Source organism: Mytilus californianus, unplaced genomic scaffold (genome assembly GCF_021869535.1).
Source record: "Mytilus californianus isolate M0D057914Y unplaced genomic scaffold, xbMytCali1.0.p SCAF_6, whole genome shotgun sequence".
NCBI lineage: Eukaryota > Metazoa > Mollusca > Bivalvia > Mytilida > Mytilidae > Mytilus > Mytilus californianus.
The window spans coordinates 58,482,438-58,505,133 of NW_026262712.1; the positions used below are offsets into that span (position 1 = coordinate 58,482,438).

Genomic DNA, 22,696 nt, shown 5'->3' on the forward strand with positions numbered 1-22,696 from the left:
AACAATTAAAAAGAGAAGCCCAACGGTCTGATTTATACATCACCAATAAACGAAAAACAGTTAAGTTAGACAGCAATATACGAAAACCAATGGTTAACAGGATCCTAGATAGGAACCGGCACATGTAGCATTCGGCGGGATAACCTGATTTTGGTCCCTAATTCGATTGAGTAATAGTTGTTTCCTTAATAATCAGTGACGAACACCTCCTTTGGACGGAAGTGAAAATGAATAAATCAAAGATTTGAATTTGAACGTTTTGTTTTTTTTTTTAATTTGACAACATATATGAATCCTTCTGAAAGAAATAAGTCTTCGTGGTAACATTGGAAAAACTTTACCAAGTAATAAATATTGCATCTTTCTATTTGAGTAAAACTAAATATTCTGACAAAGTTATTATAGTAACACTGATTGTGTGAACTCTTGCATTTCAAGGGTTATCATAGATACACAAATTTGTCCCTTTAAACAGTTTTCCTGGCAAACGTTTATTTTTCTAGCAAAAAAACTATGAAATTGGTACGTTGTATTTGTAATGTATTTTGACGACGTGTGGCCAATATAAATTTTAAATTTCAATATTAAAAAGGAGATAAATACTGTGGGTTCACTATTATTCGTATGCTATCAATTTTAGTGGATGTCCTGGGTGAAGGTGAACAACAAATTTTCCAAAGGCTAGAATGCAGACTTTGGCAAAACCACGAAATCAAATATCTACTACAATACAATTGTTCATCAATCCGAGAAATTGGTACCAACGGAATAAATGAATCCACAGTAGACGATACCATAAGCATGACTCATAGATTCAAAAACCCGCTCCCATATGCCAAAAGCCAATGTTCACTTTGTGAATGTAAAACGTGATTTAGATGAAACAGATAAAAAATAAAAAGTCATCAAGAAGTGTTTTATTCAACTAAGCATTAGTAAAAACTTAATTGAAATGTATTCAGTGGTTTAGGCGTTGTTCCTATCGTCTTTCTCAATATCACAAAGTAAATAGTTTGCTATGGGAAACCCAAAAAAATGTTTTGGTCAAACAATAAATGACCTTCAATGCAATTAAGGTTAAATTAAATCAATGCATTGGTTTTGTAGAAGATACTACTTATGAAGTAACAAACGGAAGGACGGACACTACGATCAAATAATATCCCGCATTACTATTCGCTTCAGTAAGCTGATAAAGTTCTTTCGGATGATGCAAGTTTTATTCATAACTTTATTAGAGAATTCTTATATAAGAAAAAAAAAACGAGTTCTATTTTATAATTTATCTTTTTGGAGGGTTTTGTTTGTCTCTTTTAACACACAATCAATTTTGGCTATATTGGATGGATTGGAAAACTGAGTTTTCGCTTATAGAAGGCTGGACTGTGACCACTCGACTTGCAGAGATGTTTTTATAATCCAGACGTATATCTAAAAGAAAACTGGTATAACAATTTTTTAAATTAACTAACTATGTAAATGTTTATTTCCTATACCACAGATTTGTCTTATCAGACAAAAAATAGTCAGACACAAGACAAGTACAGCAAGCTAAGAATAAGTTACATATGTTTGTTGTTCTTCCGTGTTTCTATGAGAAGGACAGAAACAGTTGATTGAACGGGCAATTGGAAAGGACAAGGACCACTTTGCTTATAAAAGTACGTCAATTTGTTCCTCTCGGGCATACATATGTGTAAGTCTAACAAATCGTGAGATGTGATCATTTTGTCCATAGTTTGATTGGTTAGAAACTTTCCAATGGTGTTGTCGCCAATAAATTTTCCTTGTTGCTGATTCATAATCTGTCTTTACTGGAACAACTTTTAGCTTGTTAAATGATACATGTATTTCCTAAGTTCGACAACGTATTTTAATCAGTGCAATTACTTCATTCTACTTGCCATCGAATTGTTGCTGAGATTTTTTACGAAATTGACTTCACGGCTTATTTTACTCTTACTTATAAGAAAATAGAAGGCTTTTCACAGATGAAAATTTCATTAATGTAGCAATTTATTAGTGTTTCAACATTGCCTGAGATTCAATATATTTGTGTCGATTTTAACTTATTGATTCATCTTAGAAGAATTAAAAATAATGGTCGTTGTTAGAAATGCTTGAGATAAGCGTTTCCCAGTAACGATGCCATTCAATTATAGATATATATTACATAACATGTGGAGGGTTTGAACTAAATAGCTCGTTGTGGGGTATATGATGTTAATTAGATTATCTTTATAACGTTAATGATGCAATCGTTTTATAAGTGTCAGATAATTTCTATTTCTTTGGATTTTAGGTAATTTAAATGAATTTTGAAAGTTTGGATCGATTCTTAAATGATATGTGGTCAAATTGCTAAGCCACTTCAACACCTTTTTGACGCGACTTGTTGTAATGCATGTATCAAAGCCCCTTAAACATGCTGTTTATATGTTTGGGTATACTTTTATTTAATATCATAAAATTGGTGACAGTTGCTTCTGCTTTTACAGATCAAGTTTTATCAGAGCGCATAATTTGTTATCATGTTTTTTTTCTACTTTAACATGTTTAAGCATTATGAACTGTTGTTAATACATGAATGTACCACAACTTACATAATAATACTAGAATATCAAAAGATGGCATGTCTGAAAAACTACTGTATCAAAACACTTCCCGATATATATTTCATGTCATTTAGAAAACCCTAAAACAGATTTTATACAGTTCTATCCTAGAACTGATTCTGATAGTTCTACCTTAGCATAGTCTTGAACATTTCTACCTCAGAACTGATTATAATATTTTTACCCTAGAATTGGCATATGACAGGTCTACGCAAAAATATTATAATCAGTTCTTGGGTAGAACTTTATTATCTGTCATGACAGTTCTACAATGATCATCCATAGTGTAGAACTTTTCAGATTTTTTGACAGTTCTAAAGAGACTACTACTACTACGACGACGACTACTACTACTACTGCTGCTACTACTACTACTGCTGCTACTACTACTACTACTTTTCAAAAGATGGCTAAAATACTTTGCTTTCGTTGAATTTTCTGATATTTTGATTTAGGATTGTAACAAACAAATATGGTCCGTTATTATGGATATCTATACACATTTATACAGTCATACCGAGTTTCTTCACAATCAGCAAGAGGTTAAAAATTATACGATATGGTAATTTGATCAAATCTTTATCATTGTCAAAGTAATTATTTTATAGCTGCAGTTTTATGGAAATCAATCCTAGACAAAAACAAAACAGGTTGATCATAAATGCCTTTATTATGACATTCTTTTATATGTTTTGGATATTTTGGAATATTAAATCGTATTTCCAACATACGATGTATGATTTTTACAGACGTTTCTAGAAAAAAGCTTCTAAATGAATGTAACCAGTCAAGCGCCTTGGGTCATGAATAAAATAATTGTATATAGACATATGCACTGCAACTCATATATTACTGCCCAGAAACCTTGTTTGTGGTGAATTTGCTTTGATTTACTGGCTCTTTGTACATATTAGTAACAATAAGTTTTGAACAGTAAATAAAGATACTTAGTTCTGAGGGTTTAGATATCAACGCATTTACAAATGCTATAAAAAACAAAGCCAAAACAGCAGGGCAAAACAGAACTTTGTAAACAGGGGAAAATACAATGACCGAAATGGATTAATAACAACAACCACTTCAAGCAATTGCCTTGCAGTACAATGTAAATGAAAATTGTCCTTAAGAAAGTGCAAGCGTGTAAAGCGTTTTTCTTAGGTTTAGGGTTCAGAGTTAGGGTTAGGATTAGGGTTTAGGTTATCTGAATTTTTCTTTTATAATAAATGTTAGAACTATATCATTCAAAACCGATGGATGTATACTTGATACTTTTGATTGTTGTAGTTAGAACCTTGGCTATCGAGACAGATTATTTTGGTTGATCTTTAAATAGTAAACTTTTGTCTTTAGATACTATTTTAAGCTACATGTATATTACGCCTATTTTTTTTCATTACGCCTTATTCCTTGATGTGTAGAAGACTTTGTTGGGTCCTCTGTTCTGCATATATCTAAAACTTCTTCTGCATGTTGACCATCCATTTGTTTCGGCTTCTGTACTTGAGGATTTGATGCACTAAAAACGTACAGTTTACATTGTTTTGAACTGTATAAGAATGATTTTTGTCGATCGAATCAGTCAACCAAATGGTTCATCATTTTTACTTTCAATGTTGACATTCTTTTCCTTTTAATAGATGAATACATGCGTAACGCACCTCCAGCTATTGGGTTAAATTGAAAGGTCACATGAATACGGATTTACTGCGGTGGAATTATTCACTTGTAAGTGAATTTTTAATCAGCGATGTTTCTTAGTTTATTTTAACAAAGTTGAATCAAGCTGGCTGCTTAAAAGGATTTAGTTTTTTCACTATTTCACTTTCATTGATGATTGAACCAAAAAAAAAAAATGAATTTTTTTTCATATCTTGTACCTAATGTCCCTTTAAACCCGTCATATTTTGTCTAGACAATTCAAACTAACAATTATGAAATAACTAAAAGAGATGTCAATGAAAATTAATTTACCTGTTCAAAATCTTTTACAACAGATTTTTATATGACAGGTATTAAAAATTCTGAAGTAAATCATTTTTTTATATCACTTGCAAATTACTACAATCAAGTACGCTATGAAATGACACAACACTACAGTAGTATTAAATTAACCGTTACAGTAAATGTAAAGTACATCCTCATTTACACGATGTCCTTGCCAAGTGCAGATCGTTATTGTCAATGGCAAAATCGTGATTTTTGAAGAGGTTTATCATCAATAAAATATCAGGAATTGAAAACACTTTCTTAGACAACATACTACTAGTGCTACCGGAAAATGTTATTAAATATATACGAATTCACATGAAATAGTTCAACGTATTTAGAACATCTGTTGACTTTTGCATTTGTTAACGCGAAATGTTTGGGTGCATTATCTTTAAATAATAATGCATGCACCTTATACAATAACAAGCATTGGCACAATTTGCAAATTGCTCTCGGTCTTTATATTTTTTGGTAGTGTTTTGTGAACCGTTTGTTTTTTGCAGGGTGTAATTTGTGCTGATGAGACAAGTAGTCTTTTAGGGTTTTATTTGCCCGTCTTCATCTTTAATCTTTACACAACTGGTTCGCATTTTCTCTAAAGACTGCGACGAACAAAATTTAGAAAGAAATATATAAAGCTATGGTCTTTGTACAAATTGACAAACTAACTAACTTACTGACTAACTGTCGATGTTGTAGACTACTTTGTTATTGATTATTTGTAACTCCAAATCGACAAATCGATCCTAGCAAGAAAACAAATATAACATGCTGCACAATTTTGTGATCTCATCACGCCATTCCTTAATAATTTCTCGGAATCTGTTATATCGAGCCCCATAAAAACCATCAATAAGTTATCAAAGATTCAATACGAAATTTTTTCATTTCATGTCAAGCTTTTATGAATAACATTAGTATTGGCATATACTTTAAATTGGCATTTTCGGAAACTAAAGTTCACAATAATTATTAAGTTGACGATGATAATTACAGGTAAAAAAACACCTTAAGTCATCTCAAAATACACAATGTCTCGATAGATGTGGTTACATGCTGTACAGACGGGAACAATGAGAGAAAGGATTTTAATTTCAAAATGAAATCAACTATTTGTTAACAGTATTTGATACTGTTTGTAATCGTCTGATTCTGAAGAAGAGCTGACTTCCAAGGCTTTCAATATTTTAGGAATTTTCTTTGACATAAATTTCTCATAGCTCAGATAACTCTTTTTAACTAGCTTCATCAATGATGTTGCTTTTGGCTCATCTTTCTCTTTCTTTAGAACACTATGTCAGGGCTGCTGTGCGCCCTTCTCTTCCACTGCAGGACTTTTTTTTGCTAGCCCTCCTCTTTCACTGCAAGACGTTTGCATTGCACTCTATCCTCTTCCATTGCAGCACGTTTGTGTGTGTTATTATTTTCCATTCCCAGATGAGATTTCCAACATGAGATTTTGTCATATGGCATCAGATTGACTTTAAGCATGTTTTCGTCGACACGTCGGAAGAATATATGTTTTTTCAAATATTTTTCATAGATACTTCTTTTACCAAAATGTGAAGAAACACCCTAAATCCTTTTAGACATATTGAGACAAATTGCAAATGATATTTTCAAGCGTAACACTGGAAGGCCACACAAACTTTCCCCGAGAAATATATATATTATGTTGTTGAAATTAATGGGTGCATTCCCGTGTTTTACCAACATTTTCATAATCTGGTACAAAGGCCATCTCTATATCAATGGAGAGTAAAAGTGGGAAACTTTGAAACTGGGAAAAACTCCCAATGGCAGTGGGTGCCATTGACGATACCTGCACGGAAATTTACAGGCCACTGATTGAGCCTCATGAGCTTTATTTTGTCAGTCTATCACCATTTTCATTGTAAGTTGGTATCGATAATTTATGCAAAAATCTGTTGTTTTTGAACATCACAATGACGCGCAATAGCTTGCAATGATTAGGTCAATTGGTTAAAATGCTGAGCGTGACTTTCCTGAAGGAATAGCTTAACTGGCTTATATCCTTAGATATCCTCTAATGACATCCTATACAATCCAACTAATACAGATAAAATCGGACAATTCAAAAGGGATGTGTCAAAAAATTACTTTTTTTTTGTAATTATTTCATCACTGAATACAGAGCTACTTTTGAACATTCAATTGGAGAATTGAAGAATTATGGAGTTATGGGAAGTCTTTGGAGACATCTCAAGAGAAAACTCTGACAGATTGCAATTATCTGTGCTGCTTTTGTATGCAGGTGTCACGACTTGTTTCGTTGATACAAATAGAAATACATAGTTTGCGTTATTCGCTTTTCAGTTGATCTACATTGTACACTTTGAGACGGCCCCTATATAATTATCTGTAAATGTCATCATCGATGTAAACATAACATTTTAAAACAGTTTTCGAAAACGGCTAATAACAAGACACCTAAACAACAATGACAGAAATGACATGAGACAATAAAAGACATAGTGACTATTATGATACTTAATCGTCATACTGAAAAGTAAAAAAAAATATCAGCGACTGAATCAATATACCCCAATGTATGGTATACATCAAAAACCGACTCGCACTATGCTCAAAGTACGTTTTTTTAACAAACATTGCAACACAAAATAAATAAATAAATTATTTAAGGCTTTATTCAAATAGAAAGGCTAATCAATATAGATAAAGAAAAACATACAAGTTTCAGTACAACAGTACGATGTTAACCTTCATCAATACGTCTTTTTGATAGCATTCCGTAAACAATGCAGGATAACAAAGATTTTGTTAGTTAAATGATTATTTATGAAATCAACATTTATTAGTATGCATGGTTGAAATTTATATGACATTGTTTTGTTTTTTTCGGACCATAACCAGTAAGGATTCCACAAGTTAAAAGCAACATTTTCTGGGAATGAAATTAGATGGAACTGGCAAAATAGTATTTTTTTTCCGCAGAAGTACTCGCTTCTTAAAATGCAATAATACTGTAGACATAATGGATAAAAATAAAATATAAAAGTTGAAAATGAAAAAAACCTCTAAAGACTTTGTGTGGATTAGGAAAAAGTTCGACGAAGACATTCATTTGATTCTATTTTTGGTGATGAACCAGCATGACATTGATAACAACATGAATGAAAATCAAGCGGTACTTCAAAATTAGCTGTTGGAAAGATAACAGGACACCAGGCCTAAATCAGTCAGTGATCGTCTTTTGTGACATGTATATTTGATTTTTTTTTGTCGTTTGTGGAGACTGGTGTAGATTGCAGATCGTGGACAATTGCTATATTATTTTACTTCACAACTTTTGAGGGGTAATTTATAATATTTTGACTGGACTTGACTGGACTTTAGACTAGACTTGACTGGATTACTCTGTCATTTGTTTCATAGTTCATTGTGCTTCAGTTTTTCGATAGGATGGACAGAAAAAAGTTAATTTGACGTGCAATGGGAAAGGGACTAGGACCACAACGCTTATGAAGGGTGATCGCAGATCTTTTTTTTGACTGAGAAATTCAAAATCCTCTGGTTTTATTCATCTAGTGCCGTTAAACATTTTGCTCGCCATTCCTTGCTTTTCTTTTTTTATTTTTTAAACATATAGTTAAAAGGGCAACATTTAAACATCCTTGCTTGTAATTTTTTCATAGAATTTGAAAGGAAAAAAAGGCAATTATAAATTTATAAAAGTCTAGAGAGAATCATTTCCTGTCAAAATTCCAATGGCTTATATCTGAAAGACATATATACGGACCTTTGATTTTTTCTGCTATTTTAGTTTTCTTTTTATTATACTATCAATTTATAACAGTCTTTTAAAAAGCTTGCTATTTTAAAAAAGAGCAGCGAACATTTTTAAAACCTTCAATTTGTTTCTGTAATTCTTAGATCTGGTATCTCGACAGACGTGGTCATTTTGTTTATATTTTTGTTTGTTAATAACTTACCAATGGTGTTGGCGCCAATAAATGTTCATTGTTGTTTATTCACAATCTCTCAATATTGGAACAATTCTTAGCTTGTCAAATGATACATGTATTTCCTAAATTAGAAACCGTACGGTATCCTTGCATTTATTTTATATAACTTGAGTTATCGCCTAAATGTTCTATGAAGTTTATGTAAAACCTAATTTTACATTTCCTTGCAAATAAATTGTAGACCTACTGCTGAAAATTTCATTCAAGTAACAAGTATTTCAATGTGCAGTCAACATTACGTGAGATATAATATATTGTGTAGATTTGAACGTATTGATTCATCCCAGAAGAGTTTAAATTAATGGTCGTTGATAGAAAAGTCTGAGATAAGCGTTTCTCAGTAACGATGCCATTCAATTATAAATATATATTACATATCCTGGTGAGGGATTTTAACTAAACAGCTCGTTGTGAGGTATATGACGCTAATTATATGATCTTTTTATGTTAATTATCCAATTATTTAATAAATGTCGAATAATCTCGATTTTCGTAAGGTTTTACGTAATTTACATGCAGTTTGTAAGTTAGGTTTCAATCTTAAATGATATGCTGTCGAAGTGCTAAACATTCTCAACACCTCCTTGGGGTAAGTTGTTGCAAGGCATTTATCAAGGCTCCCTAACTCCTTTTTCTAATGATATTCCTAATTACCAGCCTTTAAACCCACGTATATAACAGAACTAGTTCATTTATTGTGCTGAATGCGCATGAAATGTCGACTACTGGACGTTAACAAAGAACAAGTATTAAGTATGTAATAAAGAAATTCAGCAACTACTCATAATTTAAGAAAATTCGCTTCCGTTTACATTGTTAGGACTAAATTATCCTCCTATGCGTGAACACTGAAAATATGGTACCAGAATAAAGTAAAGGCGGTGAATTTTGGTATAACGTGACAAACTTATTATTGCAGTTTATTAACTAACATTACTTATCAAGTTGACAGTTAGCATTCTATTTACATCTAGCTATTTTAGCAGCCATATATGCAAGGTAAAAGTTTATGAAGCAAATTCCCTGAACATCATTCATTTATATAAAAACAGAAAACACATTTTATCAGTGATCACCTTATGATCTTTCACGATACATTTTGGATAACGTTCACATAGCATGATACGCATATGATGTATTTTCAACATATATCTAAACGCAATGCACTTAAAGGTCTTATCACAAGAAGTATTCAGTTTGTAAAAAAACTGTTCTTATCATTGTTAGAGGTGCATAAAGTTCATTTTCAACATCCATATATTTCATAAATAAAACACTGAAGTCGTGTAAATAATCTAACTTAACAGTTATAGGATTTGCGATTTGCCAATACTTTTGGAACTGTTACAGGAAGCTATCAACTAAAGACCAATGGATTGAACTGTTGCACTTGACTGTAAAACGCTTTAATAATTTTTTCTGTGCAATATATCATCTTTATTCTTTTGAATTGGAAAATTCAATATCTCTTTTAAATTAGTAAGGTAGAGCAATAAATCTGTAATTGCTGATCAAATGAAAGATTAAATAAAGGTTATTTAAAAAAACAACAGTTATTGTAACTGATGCTTTAATACTTTGTTTTGTCTTGTCCGTCTCGCTTTGTATTTTCTTATATTTGTAATTATATAATATGTGTCTGGCGTTATGAATGAAATCTTGAAATCTTTTTAAATTTTGAAATCTTAATAAATAACCAAGCAAAGACCAAACAAAGAAATGAAGTACTTACTTGTGTAATCATACTAATGAAGCAGTGAAAAAGGAAAGAAAGTTTAAAAGTTATTACAAAATATACAAGTCATACATCTGACATATAAAAAACAAATCTTGTGATTACTTTTTCCTCTTTGAAACCACGAAAATTGCAGTTTTTGTCAGTTTCACTTTTATTTATTTGAATATTTAATTTTAATGCAACACTTATGATGTCAAGTGTATCTCCTACACCTTAAAATGAAATCATAATTTATTCTTCTTATATAAGATTCACACACAATCTGGTATTACATTATAGCATTAAATGAATCAACTTTGTTTAAATCTGAATTAATGCTGAGTAACAACAAATATTTCTTTAATGCAATAATTACCACACGAGAAGCAGTAAAACAGAACACTCGGTTTTTATCAGCCAACACATTTTCTATAGACTGGAATTGAACTTTGGGTTTCCTCAAGTTGTGAAGATTCTCTAGTATATATCATTTAATGCGGTTTCTTTTTGAGGGATGTAGAATGACATATCATGATTGATTAATGGTTTGATATCAAGCAGACCAACCTCTTGACGCTTCATGTAGATCAAAGGAAAAACTTTTTTTTTGTTTAACTTATCAAGATTCCATTTCATGTGAACGGGGTTTAGAGAATTTAAGTGGGCAAAAACAAGCACCCACTTAAATTCTTTTGTAATATTGACGCATGATCAATTTCAAAGAAAATACATAATCAAAGCATATTCATATTATGCCTAACAGTCTAGTCTAGTATAGTCCATGGGTTAAGCTCAAGTGGTCAACCAGCTAAGTCAAGTTTGTACATGTTTTCATCACCTACATAATCATGTTACCATGTTCATGTACATCGATAATTGAATACCGTTTTATCTGACATGTCTAAACTCGATGGCTTAACAGGTGTTTAACGTCCAGCGGCAAATATTAAAGGCTGATTCTGAGTCGACCAGTCTTTGCTCCTACCCTTAAATGTTGCGTTATTAGTTGAAAGCAGCAAAAACCAATTTTGAAGCCTAGGGTTTGACCCGTACGAGGATCGATCCCACGACCTACAATGTTGGGGCTGTTCACGCTAACAAATCAATCGAGCCAAATATAAGTTATAATTATTTCATTTCTTTGCATAGTTTTTGGTGTTTCGTGAATTATACCATTGGAGCTCCCGGCCATAACCTCTCGAGACGAAGTCGAGTATGGTTGCCGAGGGGTTTCAACAAAAACTATGGTATAATTTACGACAAAATATGGATTTTCTGTGTTAACCTATCGCTACTGTCGCTGTTTAAAATTTGATAATTCACGTTATTTATTTGTTTTTCACTTAAGAATCAGTTAAAATTTACCCTTTTTGAGCCTTAAAATACGACTACTTTCTGAAAAACAATAGGCTTCTTTAACGGTGGGTATATCAGACAAGTGTTTGCAACATCGATTGATGCACATTTATATTGGTGTCGGATGACGTCACAAACCAAAAAAAAAGTTGAAAGAATTAGATGTTCTGGATATGCTGTGCGACGATAAAAAAGAACAAAAAATGTCGAAATCACTTATCGCGTTTCTGTAGGACTGTTACGCTGCAGTAGTGATTCAGGGATAAACATGAATTTCGTGGACGGAAGAGACTACAAATTCCTGGGATTTTCCAAGACTTCTGAATCCCTAGACAAAAAGTTGAACTGCAAAGGTTTATATCTTTTCTCATTTTATTAAACCGTTCAAAATGTTTTATTCTTAAATATTTATTTTTAAATCTGAGGAAATTTATTTCACAAGAATCTTTTTTTAGATTTTGAATGAATCAGACCACGCTCTAGTTTATATCAAAAGCCCAAACCGTATATTAGTTTAAGGGTTTTCAAAATGTTCATTATTTAAAAAAACATTTTGACTAGACAGTTCTTACAATGTAAGCTTCATTTAAAGTATAAGTGGTTTTTTTTTCTTTTTCGAGGGGAAAAGTTGTGGACTGAACAGGTGGCAAAAAAATAAACCACGTCTTGTCGTAATGAACAGTGGCGACAAGGACATAGTTCTACCTTTGTCGGATAATGAACTTATAACGGTATTTTTCAAAGCTGTTTAATACTGTTCTCTTAAGTGAGTACCGATCGATTCGTAAATTTCCAAAATGATTTCATGCTGGGTATGTTGTTAAGTTTCCTTACGTTTTTAAACTTCCGGTGTTTGTCTGTTATAATTGACCGAAATAAATATCAGTTACATATTTGTATCAAAATTCATGGAATATCATCTGATTATTAAAACTGCACGTGTCGTTAAGGTTACAAAACATTTCACAGGAAGCTGTAGATAAAAATCAACCATTTTGTTTGAAATTTGTAGTAAAATGGATATCGAAGAACTTATTAGTGCTTCTCGGCTTCTTGAACTAGAGTATGTTTTTAGTGTATAAAGCTTTCAAAGTCTGTATATAAAACTGTCGAATTAGTACAAATAAGGAGCACTACCCTATTATAATTAGCTGTCTTTTTATCCCATAATCAGTCATTTTACTAGACCAAATAAGGATCTTTAAATAAAACATAAGAGATATTCAAATAGCTTACAAATTGTGTGTCCCAACATCCTGATTAGATTATGAAAAAACGGCAACATTCAAATTACTATTTACGCAGTAGTTTAATTTGATGTCTTCGTCCTGGTCTGTGTTAAATCAATGCAATCACTTTTAAAAAGAGAGAAATTGAACGATTCTATTTGAATCCTTGGATTAGTTATTCTATAAATCATGCTTAACTGGAGTTGTTTTCGACAATACTAACACTGACATTTATTTAGTTTGTCGATTTGAACAGCAGATAGAAACCAGCTTGTTACTGGATTTCTGTATTCTGTATTGGAAATTTCTAAAACCCCAGATTAAAGGTATTAAATATACTCTTGATTAAGAATAAAACAGTCATATTTTAATTGTTGCCCCCGCCTGAATGCATCAATCAAGTTTCTTATGAATCAATAGAGTGTTGCTGAACATACGTAATTAAATGTTTCTCGTGGCTTAGTATAGACTTACTGATAAGGAGTTTTCCCCTAAAGCCCTAAAGCAAAATGCATTTCAAGATATCTCTGATTTTCTCATCAAATGTTAAATCTGTATACTTTAATAAAGGTTTATGTCTTGGCTTGAATTAAACCCCGTTTTAGTATTATGCAAGAGCAAAATGACAGTAAATTCTATACAATATACTCAGAACGATTTATGGAGTTTGGCATATTGAATATATTACGAGTTAATTTTTTTTAAACTGTATGTTGTCCTTTAGATGTATCTTGCAATTGGTTGATTTTGTCGTTGGGTTGTTATTTCATTTACTGTTACCCTCATCTCCTTTTCAGAAACTTATTTTTCACGTAATGATTTCTGTAGGGTTAGGTTTTTTCAACTGTTACAGATTGCACTTCTGTAAATATAGACAATGCAATTTCCCATAGGAACTCTCTTTGTGGCTAAAGCTGTGCCACTTTTACTATGAAGTTTCGAAAAAAATATATCCTAGAACGGAAAGTTGATATTCACTACTTTTTTACTCAAAGGTCAAAACATAGGGCTGTGCGGCATATTTGCAACATTTATATGCTCCGAACTTCTAGGAGTTTTAACTTATTCTAAAATTCTGTACTACCCCTACCTTCACTTTGGGTCTCCCTCTGAATTCAATAATCGCCGCTACCATGTGTTTTATACTGGTAACATTTCCAAGTTATTTCTCTATGAGATGAAACATAGTGATCATATCTGGGAACCAGTACGTAAACAAAACAAAATATCTATGAATAATATATATCTCCCCAAAAGAGGCGTGGCTTGTGAAACAGCTTTATTTACAAAGTGCAACCTATAGAAATCATTGTTTGCATACTAACGAAAAGGGAGATGTATGGTGAAAGTAAATTAAACGACTGAACTACAACATTAACAAAAGGACATTTTAAGGGACAACATACAGTTTTTAAAAAATGAACAGATTAAAATATATTCATTATGCCAAGCTCTTTCATATTTTATATAAAATTGTTTGTTCTTGTATGAAACTTAACAGGGTATTATTTAAACCAAGACTAAAAAACTTATCAAAGTACACAGATTAAACGTTTAGTGAGAAAATCAGAGATAGCTTGAAATATATTTTATTTTAAGACGGCAAATTTACCAAAATTACATTCGCTTTATCAATAAGTCTGCTTTAAAGATTTAAATACCTATGTTCAGACACCCTCTTTTGATTCCAAAGATACTTTTATTGGTGCATTTTAGTTGCTTGCAACAGATTGTTTAATATAACCGATGATACTACTGTTATGGTAAGTGCTAATGTTAACTTAAGTGCCATTTAACTGTACAAGACGATTTCCTGGCAGATGCAGCAAATAAGATACGACTGTTTTATTCTTATTCAAGAGTATATTCGTATTTGTAAATCATTAAGAGTTTATCTGAGTGTTTAGAAAATTCCTATACATGATCAGTCATACATGTATGCTGTAATAATTACCTTACATGTATGCTTAAAAAAAATCCTTACTTTTATTTTGCTGAAATCAATCGCGAGGCATTCCATTATCAATTTGTATTTCTCAATAAAATTTAACATTCATGACAGCATGTGCTTCTCATGACAACTACACAACTATGCATACGAAAACGAACTAAAAGTTTGCTATAGTTTGTAATTTCATGGTTGCAGCAAAAATATGTAATTATAAGAATTGAATGCTTTTACAATGTAATTGTAATTGTGTAGGGCTGTTAAGCGTTGATGGTGCGCACATTTGTAGCATGAAGCGTTCTGCGCTTCAAAAAAAAATATGCTTCGATCAACGCTTTTACATCCCAATAAAATTACAAACAGAAGCATTCAATTCTTAAGCAAAATATATGAACATTCTGTAATACGATTATACATGTAGATGAAATCGATTGGTTTATATCTGCTGTTCAAATTGACAAACAAAACTGATGTCAGTATTAATAAATTTGGCTTAATTCAAACGCACAACACAACTCCAGTATACGCATGATTTATAGAATAACTAATACAAGAACTCAAACAGAATCGTTTAATTTCTCTCTCTTTTTATAAAGTAATTGCATTGATTTAACGCGAATAAGGACGAAGACACCATATTGAATTTCTGCGTAAATAGTAATTTAAATGTTGCCATTTGCTCATAATCTAAACAGAATATATGATAACATTGGTAAGCTATTTGAATATCTATTATGTTTTATTTGTGCTTCCTTATTTTGTTTAAAAATTACAGATTATGGGATAAAAAGAAATCAAAAGATGACCTATATAATAGTGTACTTCCTATTATTTATACTATTTCGTAAGATTTATATACAATAGGTAATGCATGAAATTTTTATACTAAAAACATTCACTAGTTCAATTAGCCGGGAAGCACTAAAATAATTATAAACTCTTCGATTTCCATTTTACTACAAACTTCAAACAAAATGGTTGATTTTTACAAAGCTTTGAAAAGTATCTCTATAAGTTCATTATCTGACAAGTATTATATATCCTTTGCAGTTGGGCTTTTCGCCACTGTTCCCCACGACAACATTGAGTTTCTGCCTCTTTTCACCACTCTTCTCTATAATTTTAAACGAGTTCTGTTAATTGATAATTTTCTATGTTTTCTATGTATTGTGTGCGATTTTCTCCCATGAACATTTACTCCATATCCTTTCATTTTCTATTACATAGTCTTTCATTGATTGAGAAGTGTTGCATTTAGCTCGATTTGTTGTGGACTCATTGAATAATAATTACCTGCTGGCAATAAAAGCTCATTCAAGCCACTTTTTATATGTTCGTACAGTTGTATATTGGCCAGTTTTATCGGTGATAAAAAAAAATCAGAATTCCCTGTGTAAACAACTATATGTGACTTTTGGCAACTCGGTTTAATATGAATCATGTTTTCGTTTTAAAAAAAAAACAAAAAACTGGATAAAACCCTTTATGAAAAATGAGTTTTTGAATAATAATTTTGAATTAAAAATCAAGCCCTACTGTTACAAATGGAAGCGCTTAACTGACAAAGTGTTTTCTTAGGTTCATGAGGCCTTTGGATCGAACCTCGTCAGGTTATTCACTAATCATGCAACATTTGGGAGTACGAACAAAAACTGTCGTATCGGAGTCAGAAAAAAATTGTTCAGGTAAGGTGACATGTCACCTAAGGCTTGTGGACTGCTTGTTATCTTGTAAAAATATCAAGTCGAAAATCCGCGTTTCAATCTGGCATATAACAGGATACTGTATCTTATAAAATCATGTTCTTGGACTAACATGACTTAAAAATATTTCCCGCTGGACGTTGAACACCAATTAATTCATCAACGTTAGACATGTCAGATAAAGCGATATTCAACAATCGTTTTAAGGTCAAGATCAATATGGTAAAATGGTGCGTTAGGTGACGAAATATATAAAATCTCGACTTGACCAGACTTGGCACTTCGACTTGACCAAATGACTGGACTGGACTGAACTGTTGGACTTCACTAGTAAATGCTTTAATTAGGTTTTTCATTGAAATTATTATTGTTATCTTTGTTAAAATGTGATAACATCACATGAGAATTTTAGTGGGCGCTTGTTTTTGCCCACTTAAATTATATTTACCCGATGCCTATGCAATGGGAAATAGATAAATTAAACAAAAAAAGTTGTTTCTTTGATCTACCTGAACTATTCAGAGGTTGGTATGCTTGATGTTAAACCAGTAATCTATCATGATATGTCATTATGCATCCCTCCCAAAGAAACCGCATCAAGGTGATGTATGATAGAGAATCTTCACTACTTCGGGAAATCCTGTAAATTCAAATTTAACTTTCAATCTAAAATACTGAAGATTTGAATTTAGTTATCAGATGTATGTATAATTTATATAATTACTTTTTTACTTTCCTTCCTAACTACTTTGTTTGTATGATCACAACAAGTAGGTGTTTAAGTAAAATAATTTCAAATTACTTCATTTTTTGCGGTCTATGATTGGTTATTTATTAAGATTTTAGGATTTTACAAGATTTCAAGATTTGATTCAGAATGTCAGACACATAAAATATAGTTACAAACATAAGATAATGATACACAGAAAGACAGAAAAGACAAAACTAAGTGTGTAAACATTCGTTACGGTAACTGTTGTTTGTTAAGTAATATTCATTTTATCTTTCACTTTATCAGCAATGACAGATTTATTGCTCTACTTTACTTTTTCATAATTATGAGAAGATATGGAATTTTCCAATTCATACCAATAAAGATGGTACATGTATATTGCATAGAAAATATATAAGCGTTTTCCAGTCAAGTGAAACTGTTCAATCCATTGGTCTTTAGTTGGTAGCTTCCAGAAGGGTTAATTTTAGTTTTTTTTAACTGTTAAAGAAATCATTGTTTGCATAATAATTTGGTTAGAGGAGTTTGTGAAAAAAGAGATGTAGGGTGAAAGTAAATGAAACAGCAACCCAACTACAAAAAAACCAAAAGACATTTAAAGGACAACATACAGTTTTCAAAATATTAACAGGTTAATAATATATTGCATATGACAAATTCTATAAATCGTCCTGAATATATTATACATGACTAAAAACTTTATCAAAGTACACAGATTTAATATTTGATGAAAAAATCAGAGATAACATCAACTATATTTTACTTTAGGGCAGCAAATTTACCAAAATTACATTCTCCTTATCAATAACTCTACTGAGCAAGGAGAAAGATTTAATTACGAATGTTCAGCCACTCTCTTTTGATTCAAAAGATATTTATATTGATGCATGTTTAGTTGCCTGCAACTGACTGTTCAATATAACCGATAATATTACCGTCATGGTTAGTGAGAATTTTAACTCAAGTGCCATTAAATGTTCAAGACGACTTTCTGGCAGGGGCAGCAATTAAGATATCTAACTGTTTTATTCTTATTAAAGAGTATACTTGTGCATGCATTAAGTCATATTTAAATGGTAAAGATTTTATCTGGGTGTTTTAAAGAATAACAATACATGATACAGAAAATAGAAAATAGTAGTACATGTATGCTGTAATAATTGCATTACGTGTATGTTTCACGAAAATCCGTACTTTTGATTGGCTTAAAGCAATCGCGAGCATTCCAATATCAAATTGAATTTCTCATTAAAATTCAACATTCATGACAGCACGTACCTCTCATGACAAATTCACAACTATGCATAGGAAAATGAACAATATAGCTTTTAATTTCACGGTTGTAGCATAAATATATAATTATATAAGAACTGACTGCTTCGAATTGTAACTTTGTAGGGCTGTAAAAGCGGTGATCGTTCGCAAATGCTTGTATGAAGAGTTCAAAATGTGCTTCGGTCAACGCTTTTACATCCCAATAAAATTACAAACAGAAGTATTCAATTCTTACAATTACATATTTTTGCTACAAACATGAAATTACAAGCAATACACGAATATTCTGTTACACGATGACATGTTGATGAAATCGATTGGTTATTATCTGCTGTTCAAATTGACAAAGCTAAATTAATGTCGGTGTTAATAAATTTGTCATAATTCATACGCATAACACAACTCATGTTAAGCATGATTTATACAATGACTAATTTAAGAATAAAAACAGATCATTTCATTTCCCTCTTTTTTTAAAGTAATTGTATTGATTTAACGCGGACCAGGACGAAGAAAACAAATTGAACTTCTGCGTAAACATTAATTTTATTTTTGATATCTGCTCATAATCTAAACAGGATATTAGGAGACTTAGCTATTTGCATATCATTTATGTTTTATTTGTACGTCTTTATTTTGCATAGTAGAATGACTGATTACGGGTTAAAAAGATGACCTATAATAGCGTACTGCCCATTATTTATACTATTTCAAAATATTTATATACAATACGTAATGCATGACTTTACATTCATCAGACTTTGAAAGCTTTATACTATAAACATACTCTAGTTTAATTAGTCGAGAAGCACTAAAATAACTATAAGTTCCTCGATTTCCATTTAAATATAAACTTCAAACAAGTTGGTTGATTTTTATCTACATTTTCCTGTGAAATGTTTTGTAACCCTAACAACACGTGCAGTTTTAATGATCAGATATTATTCTATGAATTCTAATACAATTATGTAACTAATTTTGGTAAGTTATAACAGACAAACACCTGAAGTCAGATTTAATAACGTTATGAAACTTAACAACATACCCAGCATGAAATCGTTTTCGGAAATTTACTAAGCTTTTAAAAATACCGTTATAAGTTCATTATCCGACAAATGTTTCCCACGACAAGACGTTTTGTTTTCTTTTGCCACCTTTCCAGTCTGCAATAAGATAGGTTTTGTCGCCACTTTCCCCTCGAAAAAGAATAAAACAGTCGTACTTTAATGCAACTTACATTTAAAGGGCTGTCTTTTTAATCGTGAACATTTAGAAAACCCATTAAATTAATATCCGGTTTGGGCTTTTGAAAGATTCTTGTGAAATCAATTTCCTCAAAATTAATTTTTGTTTTCTGATAACAAACATATGCGTGTTTCATGTGGAAGGTCCGAAAAGGGTATTTTTTATCTGATTCTTATCAAAATTATCTTAAAAGTAAAACAAACAAAAAAATAACATGAAACATCAAAGTTTTAACAGCGAAAGTTTTGATAGGTTAAAACATATATCCCGTGATAATGTTTCGGTGTATCGTAAATTTTATCATAGTTTTTGTTGTAACCACTCGGCAACTTTACTCTATTTCGTCTCGTGAGGTTATGGCCTGGTTCTTAAATGGTAAAATTTACGAAACACCGAAAAACTATCCAAAAGATATAAAATAATTATAACTTACATTTGGCTCGATCAATTTGTTAGCGTTCACAGCCTCAACACGGGAGGTCGTGGGTTCGATCTTCGTAAGGGTCAAAGCCAAGACTTCAAAATAGTTTTTTGCTGCTTTCCAATTATAACACAACATTTAGGGGTAAGAGCAAAGACAGGTCGACTCGGGGTCAGAACATTTTTTCCCGTTAAGATGGCGTGTCGTCATGTGGACTATTACCTTCAGTTGATAGATAGCAATTTATAAATCCGCGTTTCAGTCTAGTAAAATTCAAAGTTCGTAGTCATGTAAAAACATGTTTTTAACCTTATATGCCTTTAATGTTTGCCCCTGGACGTTAAACATCAGTTAAACTATCAACGTAAGACATGTCAGATAAAACGGTATTCAATAATTGATGTAGGGTCAACATGAACATTGTAAAATGATCTTTTAGGTGACGAAAACATGTGTAAAATCTTGACTTGACTGGACTGGCCACTTGGGCTTAACCCATGGACTATACTAGACTGGACTGTTGGGCATGATTTGAAAGTGCTTTGATTATGTATTTTTGTTGAAATTGGTCATCTTTTTTTTTCTTCATGCGTCAATATCACAACAGAATTTAAGTTAAAACATTAATCTATCATATGTCATTCTACATTCCTCCCAAAGAAACCGCATCAAAGTGATGCATACTAGAGAATCTTCCCCACTTGGGGAAACCGAAATTCAACTTCCACTCTAAAAATAACCTGGTAGTTAATAAATACCACGTATTTTGTTTTATTTGATTCTCGTGTGGTAATTATTGCATTAAAGATCTTATTCTTAATACTCAGCATATGAATAATATGATTTAAACAAAGAATAGCCATGTTATGCTGTATAATACCAAATCCTGTGTAAATCTTATATAAGAAGAACAAATTGTGCTTTTATTTTAAGGTGTAGGAAATACACATCAAAAGTGTTGAATTAAAATTAAATATTTAAATCCAATAAAAGTGAAAATGACAAAAACTGCAATTTTCATGATTTAAAGAAGAATAAGTATTCACAAAATGATTTCAAATTACTGCATTTTTTTTGGGGTCTTTGATTGGTTATATATTAGGATTTTAAAATTTAATAAGATGTCGATGTCACTGCTGGTGGAGGTCTCAAACCGAGGATATCAACAGCCCAGTAGTCAGCACTTCTGTGGTGACATGAATTCAAGTCAGGAGCCTCTAGCCTTTGTTAGTCTTGTATTATTTTTAATTTTAGTTTCTTGTGTACAATTTGGAGTTTAGTATGGCGTTCATTATCACTGAACTAGTATATATATTTGTTTAGGGGCCAGCTGAAGGACGCCTCCGGGTGCGGGAATTTCTCGCTGCATTGAAGACCTGTTGGTGACCTTCTGCTGTTGTCTGTTCTATGGTCGGGTTGTTGTCTCTTTGACACATTCCCCATTTCCATTCTCAATTTTATCATTAAAATGGTCATAATCAAGAATTAACTGATAATAAAACTTTGAATATTTCGAAATACTAAGGATTTTGTTTACCCCATGAATAGATTACTTTAGCTGTATTTGAGTGAACTTTTCTGAATTTTGGGTCCTAAATGCTCTTCAACTTCGAACTTTATTTTTCCTTTTTCACCTTTTGATTCGAGCGTCACTGATTAATCTTTTGTAGACGAAAACGCGTGTCTGGTGTATACAGTTTTAATATCTTTAGAGCGTTAATTTATCAGCAATGACAGATGTATTGCTCTATTTTACTATTTCTTAATTTAAAGAAGATATGGAATTTTCTAATTCAAAAGAATAAAGATGATATATTGCATAGTAAAAAATATAAAAGCGTTCTCTAGTCAAGTGCAACAGTTTAATCCATTAGTCTGCAGTTGATAGCTTCCTGTAGGGTATCTTTTTTTAACGGTTAAAGAAATCATTGTTTGTATAATAATTTCGTTAGAGGAGTTTGTGAAAAAGGAGATGTATAGTAAAAGTAAACGAAAGATCAACCCAAAAATAAATCAAAACACATTTAAAAGACAACATACAGTTTTCAAAAAAACAGATTAATATATTCAATATGCCAAGCTCTATAAACCGTACTGAGTATATCATAGATTATATATATTATATAGATTTTTTTTTTTGTATAATACCTTAACAGGGTACTATTTAAACCAAGACTAAACACGTTATCAAAGTACACAGGTTTAACAATACACGATATAGAAATGCAGTAATACGTGTATGCTTTAAACATTATGTTACATTATGTTTCACGAAAATCAGTACTTTTAATTGGCTGAAATTCAAATATCAAATCGGATTTCTCAATGAAATTCATCATCAATGACAGCACGTACTTCTAATGGCAACTTCACAACCATGCATAGGAAAATGAACATAAGATTTGCTCTAGCTTGTAATTTCATGGTTGTAGCAGAAATACGTAATTGTAAGAATTGA

At 31.6% G+C, this 22,696-nt stretch overlaps 1 long non-coding RNA gene across 2 annotated transcripts in view; it reads left to right on the forward strand.

Moving 5' to 3' along the window:
- Positions 1 to 22,696, forward strand: part of LOC127704328 (uncharacterized) — a 79,502-nt gene that overhangs the window by 17,572 nt on the left and 39,234 nt on the right. The window lies entirely within an intron of this gene.